Source organism: Notamacropus eugenii, chromosome 7 (genome assembly GCF_028372415.1).
Source record: "Notamacropus eugenii isolate mMacEug1 chromosome 7, mMacEug1.pri_v2, whole genome shotgun sequence".
Classification (NCBI taxonomy): Eukaryota; Metazoa; Chordata; class Mammalia; order Diprotodontia; family Macropodidae; genus Notamacropus; species Notamacropus eugenii.
Genome location: NC_092878.1, coordinates 116901137 through 116913992, shown reverse-complemented (window position 1 = coordinate 116913992; position 12856 = coordinate 116901137). Strand labels below are relative to the sequence as shown.

At 33.9% G+C, this 12856-nt stretch overlaps 1 protein-coding gene across 3 annotated transcripts in view; it reads left to right on the top strand.

The window, feature by feature from the left end:
* ANK2 (ankyrin 2) overlaps positions 1-12856 on the top strand; it is a 763693-nt gene that overhangs the window by 226462 nt on the left and 524375 nt on the right. The gene's annotated exons all lie outside the window — the stretch shown is intronic.

The window sequence follows — 12856 nt, the reverse complement described above, 5'->3', positions numbered from 1 at the left end:
AGGCACTTAATACAGATCGATCGATCCAAATATAGATATTTTTGAGTTTCTTTTAGTGGAATCATGGTACAACGAAGGAACGGAAAACTGAGAATTAAGAGACTTGGGTGATGACTACCTAACTTTGGGACTATGCATGAGTATTTTAATTTCTTTGGGTCTCAGTTAAAAGTTAGAACTTGTTTGCATGTTATCTTCCCCATGAGCTCTTCTAGAAGAGGGACTATTTTTTCTTTTCTTTGTAACCCTAGTATTTAGCATAATAATACCCAGCACATAGTAGGTCCTTATTAAATGTTTATTGATTGACATATTGTTGTTCAGTCTTTCCAGTTGTGTCCCACTATTCATGACCCTGATTGGGTTTTCTTGGCAGAAATACTGGAGTGGATTGCCATTTCCTTCTGCCGCTCATTTTAAACAAATATTTAACAAAAAAAATAAATTCCTCATTTATTGAGGAAATTGAGGCAAATGGAGTTAAATGATTTGCCCAGGTTGCATTTGAACTCAGGTCTTCCTGACTCCTGATCTGATGCTGTATGTACTAGGCCACCTAGCTACTCTAATGCCAAGCTTAATAAAAGCTTGTCAAGATATATTTTTCTCAACATTTTCGTATATAATTCTACCTACTATAAGCTTGGATGTGTCTACATGCTTATATAATAAGCCCTAACTTTTTTTTTCATATTCAGTATTATCTTTTCTATAAGACTGTAAAGTACTCTCCAACAGAGATATTAGTCTTTTTAGCTATAACATTCTCTGTGAATCTGAATCTTTTATTCATTTATTTTCAATTTCCCATAATGGGGACTTAAATACTATCAAATGTAATGTGAAACAATAATAAAATATAATTACATTACATATAGGGATGATTAAATTATAAAAGTCAAAATATTGTCTTAAGCAATCAGTGAGCTAATTAACAACAAGAAATAATAAATTTTGACCTCATGGTGAAAGCTAGGAAATATACCATGTGCTAAAAAATAAACAAGAAAAGAGAAATAAGCTTTTAAAAAAATATGAGTGTATTCAAAAAAGTTCATGACCACTCTAAAACTAGTGCTTTCATTTTAGGTACTGCAAAGGACCGAATGGTAACATCTGAACTATGAAATGATCATAATGAGAGCCCAGAGAAGAACATTTGGAAAACCCTTGAAACTTTCAGTTGTGATATTGTGAAAGAAATGTTATTACATTGTCAAGAGTTAGATGATAGTGGTAGGGTGGAATGAGGAATTTGGAGAGGAGGACAATGAAATACCACAATTTTTGGACTGTGTAGTAAAACCACAAGGAAATGATATTTGAAATTCAGAGCAGATTTAAAGACATTGTCTCCTGAGAAACATTTCAGTAGTTCAGTAGTTTTGACTAGGAACAACGATATTACTAATGTAATATCTTATTTATTACTGAAACAGTGTAAAAAATAAAAATTAAATTGTGATTTACATATTTTAAAAATTCACTGAATGTTCATAGCCATTACAAATCTAAGATCCCTACCCATTAGGTATGATTAGATATAATTCAATAATAAAATTTAATTACTTTAGACATAGGGATGACTAAGCTGTAAAATTCAATATATTGTCTTAAGAAATTAGAGAACACTGAGATTCTGAATGGCTTACCCAAAGTCACACACCCAGTATGTGTCACAGGTGAGACTTCTTGCATTGTACAGCTGGCTTATGTTTTCTGGATATGATTGTACCTTCTCTTAGCCCAGGTTCTATCTCCTATTAATGCAGCTTTTATAAAATATTTGTTAGATTATGTGAAGGCTTTCTTGAGGCTAGATTAAAAAAAAATAGTCATCAACAGTAGGTTGATCATTAGGTAACATTTTGAATAATGACCCATGAAATAGTATGGTGACCCCCTCCCACAGCTGATAGTAGTAAAGAATCAGAAAAGGAGAGATACCAGTGATCATGCAATTCTTAAACCATTTGCAGACTCTAATTTAGCAACTGAATTTATAATATGAGGACAACCAGGAAGTTGATAATATTACTCAAGGAAATGAACCACATTCTTAATGACATTTTTCTTGAAAAAGAAACCAGGAGTCATAAAGAAGTATCAGCTAAATGGAAGGAAGAATGGTTCATAGCGTCTCCTTAAAGAGAAGAATAAGTGGGTCATTTTTATAGCATGCCCCAAAGAAATAGAAACCATAATTTTATGGGACATTTGGTGCTCTCAGTTTTTAATGCTCATGAGAAACATGCTAGATGACCACCATGAAGGTCGGCTTATGCACCGTTACCTTTTTCAGAGAAAAAGAGAAAAATTATATGAAGAACTAAACATGATTCAGCAAATTGTCAGCATTAATTTTATCAGTTCAAAAGACAATTTTATTTACAAGAAGCAGTGACAACTGATATTTATACAGCACTTCTTAAAGTCTGCAAATCACTTTATGTATATTATTTCATTTAAACCTCACAATGGCACTTTGAGGTAGATCCTGCAGGCATTTATCACTCCCATTTTATAGATGAAAAAATGAGATAAGGCTCAGAGAGCCTTACATGGACATGGTCAAATGACCAGTTAGTTTAAGAAGAGACTACCTGAATGATACCTTGGTATAAAATTTTCACTTGATTGGGAGAAAAAAACTCTCGATCTCTGTAAGATACCTTTTTTGATTTTTTTTGTTTTTTGTTTTTGCTCTGGACCTATGACTTCACTGATGTAAGAAACTACTTATATCAATGTAGAATGGCAACATCTTCAACTTATAATACTAGGGAGTTGCCTAAGACATTGAGAATCTGAGTGACTTTCCCCAGGCCACACAACCAGTATGTGTCACAGATGACATATGAACCCAGGTATTCCAGATTCAGAGATCAAATTATCATCCATTTCTCCTTGGCTGTCTCATTAGATTCTTGCCAAACCCAAATGTGGCACTTACCCTTTCTAATGTGCAAGGGTAGAATTGTTTTGTCTCAAAGACACTTGTACTTGGCTAAGTCAAACAACCTTGCTGCGTGCCACGATTTTTTGGCTCATGAAATTAGGTATTGTAGTTTTGTACACATGAAAGTGAGAATTTGCCCATTGGCAAATAGTTGAAAACAAACAATGTCTTAGGCTAATGAAGCTTCTTTTTTAAAAAATATTCTGCTAATAAGATTTTAGAGCTTACTAGCAAGAAGAAATATTTGTTTAGGACAATTAGAGTCATTGGCAATGATATATTTGAAACGCATTCCAAATAATAGATTATGATTACATTTATAAAATGTAATGCAAATGTAGGATCAATGGAAAATATTGAACTTTGATCAACAAAAATGAAAATACTTATAAACTCTTGAACATGCTTCTAATAAGTATAATTATGATTGTTTTGAGAAGAAATTATAATTATAATTGCTAATAAGTATAATTATAGTTGCTTTTTGGAGGAGCTAGAGGATCAAATATATGTAAAAGTGCTTTGCAAACCTCCAACGTTATACAGATGTCAGTTGTGTAGGAACAAACTTGTCAAGGTTAGTAAGTATAGTTAGTGTCAGATACTTAGTAGGTATGTGACCTTGGGCAAGTCACTTTAACCCCATTTGCCTCAGTTTACTCATTTGTAAAATGAACTGAAGAAGAAAATGTTAAACCACTCTAGTATTTTTGCCAAGAAAACCCTAAATGGGGTCATGAAGCTCCAGACACAACTGAGCAACGGCATCAAGAGGATCTCTAGGACTTTAAATCTTTTGATAGATGTTATGGTTTTCCCTGAACAAAATTCATTTGAATCCACCATAGTTTCAAAGTAAGTATATTCCTTAGATCACTTCAAAGGGAACAGGCTGGTATCTTACATAGAGCATTGGATCTGGAATTAGTAAGACCTGAGTTTGAATTTTGTCTTAGGCACTAGTAGCTACATGACCCCTGTTAAGTCACTTATATCCCCTTACCCTGTAAATACTTACCTCACATGGTTGGAGGTCAAATGACTGTCTATCATCTATCTATCTATCTGTCTATCTATCTGTCTGTCTGTCTGCCTATCTATCTGTCTCTCATCTATCTATCATCTTTCTTTCTTTCTATCTACCTATCTATCTATCTATCTGTATTGTGTATGTATATATATATATGTATGTAAACTTTAAAGTGCCACATAAATACTAGCTATTTATGCCATGAAATTAAAGAGTGAAAACAGGATGCTGTAGCTCCTAAAGCTTGAACATCAATGCCCTAATTTAATAACACAGGTACCAAAATATAAGAAAATTCTATATTAATATGACAGGAAACAATTATCCTTGTCTCTTTCAATCTTGTGCTTTGCAAAAATATTCTTTTGGCATTCTGAAGGTAGAGAAACCTAAAAGGGCATCCAAGAACTCAATGACACCACTGAAGCTGACCTATTTGGTTGAAATGTCAAATTGTTCTGCAACAGGTCATTTTTCATTCTCAGTTTGTTGCAACTGCTCTTTGCCAGCAAATGATATAAGGTTACTGACATTTGCAATTGGTCTGTCTATCTAATTCAGCGAGTAGCTGTTACTATGCCTGTTTATTTTTTCTTCACTATGGAAGATTGTAGGCATATTTTGTTCTGATAAAGCAGAATATTTTAAGGTCAATGGGAAAGAAAGTTAACTGTCTTGGAAATCTTTTCTGTTATCTTTTTTGTCTTAAGGAACTAAAATATTTTTGTAAAGAGATGTCAGGTTATTGTAAATAATGCCATGTTTATCTTTATTATAGCACAATTAGGCATTTTCATAATGTAAGACAAAAGCAAAGAATCTTACTGATTGAAAATTGAAATTAAGAATGACCATGGACTGGTTATTCAGGAGAATGAGGCATGGCAGATAGACAGCCCAAAGCAGTGTAATAGTATCCGTGAAATACATTTGAAAAAAACAAAGAGGAAGCCTTCCAATAAGTTGGGGACATGTTCCAAGGAGAATTTATAGAAGAACATGGACAAAAATAATACAGAATAAGTATGGAAGGTTTGCTATTTACAGCCATGGAGTACTTATATTAATAAGTTCATTGACTCATCAATTTGTATATAAATTTATTATTTTCCTTTTAGTTGATCAGACCTGTGTATTTGATATTTTATTTTTCTTTCATCCTTCTCTCAACATCCAAGAATCTTTAAAAAAGAAAAACAGGTGAAAAAGGTAGAAAGAAAGAAAACTCAAAATATTATCTTCCTCTGCAGATTATCTCTGATAGTACTCTGCAAAACAATTTTTCCTTTTATTTTTTAATATTCCATGATGTGGTGGAAGAAACAGTAGAATCAGGATGATGAACCACCAACTAGCTATATGTCATTAAAGGAGGCAATTTAATGAACTTTTTTTTCCTGTAAAATGCTACCACTTACTTGGCTTAGCTCAATGTTCTCACCTGTAGAATGGGGATAATTATACTCAGGTTATCTAGATCAGAGGACTGTTTGGGGATGAAATGAGATAGCATGTATGAAGGAAGACACTTGGTTAAAGGCAGAAAAGGTTGAACTAAGTACTAAAAGATGAGCAAATGTTACAGGACTCAAGGAATGCTAAGACAAAAGCCAGAAAACTAAAATATTATACTATAAAGTGTTGACAAAGTATTATACTGTATTATAATGCAAGGTACTATACTATTAATTTGTAAAGTAATATAATTGTCAGCTATTATTATTTAATCCTTCAAAATGAAATACAAATGTAAGATGCTATTTTAGCAACCCATACAAAGAGTTCCCTCAGGTGGCTGGCAAGATCAGTCATCTCTTGCATAATTTATCCACAATTCTTTGATCATTCTAGTTTATTCATTAATTAACTGCTTCACTACATTATGAACCTAATCTAGTAAGGAATATTTTCTGAAGGGTTCTTTCCAAAAAGTGCATAGCAAACGTAGCCGTAACATATATCTCAAATGTTCTAGTGACTATGATGTTTTGCCAAAGCTTATAGTATATTAATACTACTTCTTGAAATGTGGGAGGTAGGGAGAGAGGTGACTACTTTTAATAACCTGGAAAATTCTTTAATTCCGCTCATATTTGTTAATTTCCTATTGCTTAAGGAGTGCTACTGTGCTAAGCTAGGGGACATTCAAAGTTTGAGACAGTAATGGGGCATGCATTTAACAAGGGGTTACTGTTGAATACAATAAAAAAATTTTTTTCCTTTGATCTTGCTTGAAATAGCTCATGGAAAGGTCATACAAAAATAGAGTACAGGGTTCCTGGCTGACATGAGCTCTTCAGCTATATTTCTTTCCAATGGTCATGTGTGTTCTGATTTGTTAACTCTAATGACCTTGAGATTTGTCAACTCTAAAAATACATTTTTTTTACATTTACAATTTTTGGCTTTACTTTAGTGAAACCATAGAGAGCATCTCATGTTATATTTGGAATGGCACATGCCAAAAGGATGAAAAAAGAGAATTTATGTGTATGAATCCATATTCCCTGGAATATAGCCAATGTACACCAACTAGGGCTCCTGCTAAGAGAGAGAGAGTTTCCTTTCCTGTCTTGTCTCTTACCTCCAGCCCAAAGGTAAACCATGAGTCACTTGAGTTAATCATCTTTAGCTAGCTGGTAAAATTTCTTCCCCTTCCTTTGACTGCAACAAAGCTAGGGTCAAAACACCTTTATACAAAATGAGGGGAAAAAAGAAAACAAAGTAAAGTGAAAAGTTGAGGGTGGTCAAGTCAGTTGGCAGAGTAATATCATTCTGTCATGTGCTGACATTTTTACTAACATGCTAAAACTGGTTCTCAAGCATTTGGTTTCAGACCTTATTACACTCTTAAAAATTATTAAAAAACTCCCTTCTTTCTCTCCCCCTGACACACTCACCTGCCAAGAGCTTTGGTTGTGTGGCTTTTATCAATAAATATTTGCCAGGTTAGAAATGAAAACATCTTAATATTATTTTTTTACCTCATAAGCCCTCTGAAAGGATCTCAGGGATCCCAAAAGGTTCCTGAGCTGCTCAATGAGAACCACTGGACTAGAGAAAAGGTTGGTAGGTTGTATGTAAATTCTTCATCCTTTAAGAGATTAATGAACAGTTTTGAGATCTTTGCTAATTTAAGGAAAGGTTAAATATTTATTTATATGTGCTTAAATTTCTATACTGCTTTAGGAGTTACAAAGCACTTTCTTCACAGTCATTCTGTCAGTATAGTAGCATAAGAGTAAGAATTATTATCTCCATAGGTGACTTGCCCAAGGTCACTTTCAGAACTGGGACAGAATCTAAGGCTTTTTTCACCAAGTCATATTTTAATCATTACAATAGATGCAAGCATTTTATTTCCATGTTGGTGTGGGGGAAAAATGCCATAGCAACAGGAACAAGAACAAAATTTAGAGGAAACCAGAGACTGTGGGATGTTTTGAATAGAGGGCAACCTTAAGGTCAGGGCCATGTGGGTTGCGGTCAACCTGATTGGGATTCTGGAAAAGTCATTGAATCTCAGTAGCCTAGGCAACTAAAACTTCAGTTACAGAAGAGTTACCAATTAGTCAATGCAGAACACGTCTCTGTCCAAAAATATGCATTCGAAACCATGCTTTAATAGTCTGAAATCATGACTTTAAAAACCTATCCACACCCTAATGTACTCTGTATAAACAAGGAGATGATGCCACCCAGTGGACTTTAGGCAAAATAGCAACAGCCCAGTCAAGCCACCAGGCGGAAAGGGAAGAAAGCAGAGGAATGACGGTCATGAAGAGATATGAAGAAAAAAGCATGAGATAAGAGGAGAGGAAAGGGTTAAGTATAGGCTGGATAGTTAAATGTTAGTTGTTGTTACTATCATACTAGTAAACCTGAAATTGTTACTTAAATTATTTTTTCTTCCTTTTGTCATTTTTTTTTTTACTCTAAGCTTGTTGATTTTATTTTAATGTTATAATTTTGCTTTCCAGTTTCTGATACTGGTGCCATGGAATTTTTAGTACTCCATGGATGTAAAAGCAACCAAAATTTAGTTTGTAGAAATTTTTCACTCATATTCACCTCTGTTTGCCAGTTTCTGGAACTAAGGAGTCACAGAATTAGAGGGGATAATTTAGAAATAATTTTGTTCAACTGCTTCATTTTCCTGATGGGAAAATTAAACCTTAGAGAGGTGTTGAGACTTCCTGAAGATCACATAGATATGGCAGCAAACAGGGTGAAAGCTTTGTCCTGTAGGGGAAAAATACTGACTCAGAGTACTGAGGCCCCAGGTCTACCCTTTGTAGCTATGTGACTTTGGGTAAACCATTTAACTTCTCATCACCTCTGTTTTCCTACTTATAAATGAGAATAATAATATTGAATTATCTACCCATTGCGAGAAAAAAATGAGATTATATAAACACACACACGTATGCATATCTATATATCTATATCTATATCTATAGTGCTTTGTTGTGAGGTATTATGTAGGTCTAGACACTAAATCTTTTGATTCCCAGTATAGTGCTGTTTTCACAAAGGTAGGCAGGAGAAAACATCAGCTAGATGATAGAAAGGATTATATCCCTTAACCCCAATAGACATTTATGAAGCATCCCCTTTGGGCACAACACTGTCCAAGGTGCTAGAGGGAACTATAAGTTCTAGATAAGACAGAATCCTTGTCCACATGGAACTCTCTATTTAGGAGCATAAATACACATTTCTGTAGTCCTTTTTATATATTTTCTCATGTGATCAGCTGTAGTCAGAGATTAGAAGTCATCTAGTCCAACACACGTGTTACAGATGAGGAAACTGAGGCTCATAGAGATTATGTGGCTTGTTCAGGGTCATATGCAAAACAAGTGACAGGGCCAGGATTTGATCCAAAAATCACTACTTTCCCCAGTTGGAAATGATGATTTCCTAAGAAATCAGCACTATTATAAAATTTTAGCCATCTCAATAGAAAATCTGCCAAAGTCTGGGTTGAAGGAATAGCCCTTTTTGGTGATCACTAGGATTCAGTAGTTGTTTCAGTGATAAGAGTTTTCTTGACTTATATAACAAAAACATATACATAGAGAAATCAACCCCCATTGCTTCAGAATATAAGCTTAGAAGCATTTTTACTGGCCTGAAAAATGTCTATTTTTACACATGCCTAAGAATCACTAAAGACAGCACTAGAAGAGTCTTTTTTAGGATTATGCAGTCTTTATCCTTCATTTTATAGATGAGGAAACTTAGATTAGATCCAGAAAACTTAGGAAGGAAGGAAGGAAGGAAAGGAAACAAGCATTTATTTATTACTTGCTATATGTGAGGTACTGTGTTAAGCCCTTTTCAAATACTCTTTCATTTGATCCACAACAACTCTGGGAGGTACGTCTATTATTATCTCCATTTTACAACTGAGAACACAGAAGTAAACAGAACTTAAGTGATTTGCCCAGGATCATGCAACTAGTAAGTTTCTGAGGCTAGATTTGAGCTCACTTTTTCCTGATTTCAGGTCTAGAGCTCCATCTACCATACTACCTAGCTGCCCAGTATCACAGTGGTAAATGAATAGCAAAGTTGGGGTTAGAACCCCCATTTAACAAGTGCAATACCCTACTTCCATCAGCATTTAATTTCCTAGTCTTCATAGGGTCCTGCTAAAGTCGGATCTATGCTGATTTACATGACTAAAAGTGATGATAAATTTAGCTCTATTTTACTGTACTTGGTGGGGCAGCTAGGTGGTGCAATGAATAGATCATTCTGCCTGGAATCAGGAAGACTCATCTTTGTGAGTTCAAATCCAGCCTCAGATGATTACTAACTGTGTGACCTTGGACAAGTTAATTGTCTGTTTGCCTCAGTTTCTGCAACTGTAAAATGAGCTGGAGAAATAAATGGCAAACAACTCCAGCATCTTTGCCAAGAAAACCCCAAATAGGGTCATGAAGAGTCAAACATGACTGAAACAACTCAACAACAACGGTGTATATATTGTGCTCATAGCTTCATTCAGGCAATATTTTTCAATTATTACACGTATAGTGCATTAGATAAAATATTCAAGGCTATCTGTATTGGAGATAGTAACAAAATTTGGCCATATCTGAACAGAAGCAGAACTGTATGACTATTTTTTATTTAAAAGTAGAAAAAACAAAAAAGTAGAAGGAACAATGTCACCTTTTTCTGTGTTTATATTCAATGATGTTATTTTATTAACATTTTAAAGCATAAGAATATCCCACGTACCATATAAAAATCAGAATATGTATTAAAAATATGAATGAGTCCTGAGTAAAACATTTTATTGAGTAAGCTTGGTGGGACTTCAATTAGCTTAAAAGCTTCTGAATTATAACTGTAGTGAGATACCCTGTGTGTGTTTTGCAAAACAAATAAGAGATGTAGAAAATTTATGCCAGTGCTCTCAACCACTTCTAATGGAATAGTACCATTTTCGTTTTAAAGGTTTTTTAGCTGATGTATTAATCCATGATGCTTCTGTTTACTTAGTGCAGGCATAGCTTATTAGTGAGTGTCCAGTAGTAGAAAGGGCGGTAGATGTATAGTCACTGGCCTTGGGTTTGAATCCTCCTACTTGCTTTGTGCATCACCTCGAACAAATCATTTATCTTTCCTGGGCCTCAGGTTTCTCATCTATAAAATGAAGTTATTGAATTACAAGATGATCCTTGAGGTCCCTTTCTGCTTTAAATCTTAATGTTCTCTGCTAGTATTTTGCACTGACCTCAGACGTGTACTAGCTCTGTGACCCTGGGCAAGTCATTTCAACCTGTTTGCCTCAGTTTCCTCATCTGTAAAATGAGCTGGAGAGAGAAATTGTAAACCATTGCAGCATATTTGCCAAGAAAATCCCAGGTGGGGTTATGAATAGTCTGACATGACTAAAACATGGTTGAAGAACAATAAACATGAATACTTCCATAAGAAAGAAGAGTTTTGTATATAAAGCTGTGAATCTTTATTATGCACAGTTTATTTTTAAAAAACATATAACAAAATTTATAATGTTCCTAACATTCTATTTATCTATATTTCCTTTAAAACTTTCTTTTTCTGTCTTCTGCCTTTTGAATTTTAAGAGCAACAAATCATTTCAGCTACGTGTTAGTTATGAAGTTGTCATAATGTCATCTATTTCTTCATCTTCTGATTTTCCCTTAACTTCTTTAGAGGAAAACAAAATGTTTACCTTAAATTATTGCTTTTATTTCTAGTGAACATACTTTGAAACAACAATCTCAGTTTTAGGAGACTTTCTAAATTCAAATATGCTTTATACTTTTATGATAGTTCACACCAAAAGTTATATTACTACTTGGGTGGCAGTGCTTTAGGATAGAATGAATCAGACCTGACTTTTGGTCTATGTATCCCTTATCACTGCTTTTATTTTTACATTCAGGGCCCTCTATTCAGCATGATCAATTTAATAATATATCTCTGACTCTTTGAGGTGGTCCATCTTTCCTTTGATGAAATATTTGTACATCTCACACTTGAAACTTGTGAGACAAGAAAATCTGGAATGCCAACCCCACCTTTCTATAAATTTAAAATCATCTTTCATTCCCTTCTATCTCTCACAAATTCATCTGAGTAAGCTCACTTAAATCTTTTGCTCTGAGCTTTAAAAAATGGATGAAGTAAGGTAGAAACAATAATAAATATTAAATTAGGAATGCTAGGAAATATTTTCTTGACTTTAAAATGAAAGATTTGAACTAGATATCCATTCATTTTTTTAAAAAAAGTTATTGGTATATTCTGTTTAGCATAACAGAAATTTCTTAATTGACATGGAGACAAACCTTTTACAAAGTACATTCTACAACTGAGAGAAAAATTTATAGTAAGTTTCTTTGCTGAAGGGATCATTTATCAAAAATATAAAGAACAGAGTCAAATTTATAAAAATAAGAGCCATTGCCCAATTGATAAGTGGTCAAAGGTTATAAATGGGAAGTTTTTAGAACTCCAAACTATCTATAGTCAAATGAAAAAAATGCTTTTAAATCACCAATAATTATAGAAATACAAATTAATACAGCTCTGAGGTATCACATCAGATTGCCTAACATGATAGAAAAGGAAATGACAAATGCTAGAGGAGATGTGGAAAAAAAGAGGAAACTAATGTATTTTTGGTGGAGCTGTGAACTAGTCCACCAATTCTGTAGAACAATTTAGAAATAGGTCCAGTGGGGTATAAATCATGTATACCTTTTAATCCAGAAATATGACTACTAGGTCTACAACCCAAAGAGATCAAAGAAAAAAAAAAGGACTCACATATACAAAACTATTTATAGCAGCTCCTTTTGTGGTGGCAAAGTATTAGAACGTTATAGAATGTCCATCAACTGGGGAATGACTTGCCAAGTTGTAGTGAATGATTTTGATGGAATATTATCATGCTATAAGTAATGATGCAGGGGATAGTTTGAGACAAAAACTGGGAAGACTTATATGAACTGATGCAAAGTGAAGTGAACAGAACTGGAACATTGTACACAGTAACAGCAATATTGTAATGAAAATCAATTGTGAAAGACTTAGCTTCTCTGATCAATACAATGATCTACAATATTTTCAAAAGATTCATGATGAAAAATGCTATCAATCCCCCAGATGAACTCTGATTGCAGATTGAAGCATTTTATTTTTCATTTCAAAAGAGTATAATATATGGAAATATTTAGCGTGATTGTACATGTATAGCCTATGTCAGATTGCATGCCACGTTGGGGAGGGGGAAAATTTAGAACTCAAAATCTTCTAAAAGTGAATGTTTGAAACGAAAAATAAATTTAATTTTAAAAAGACTAAATAATGCAACAAAA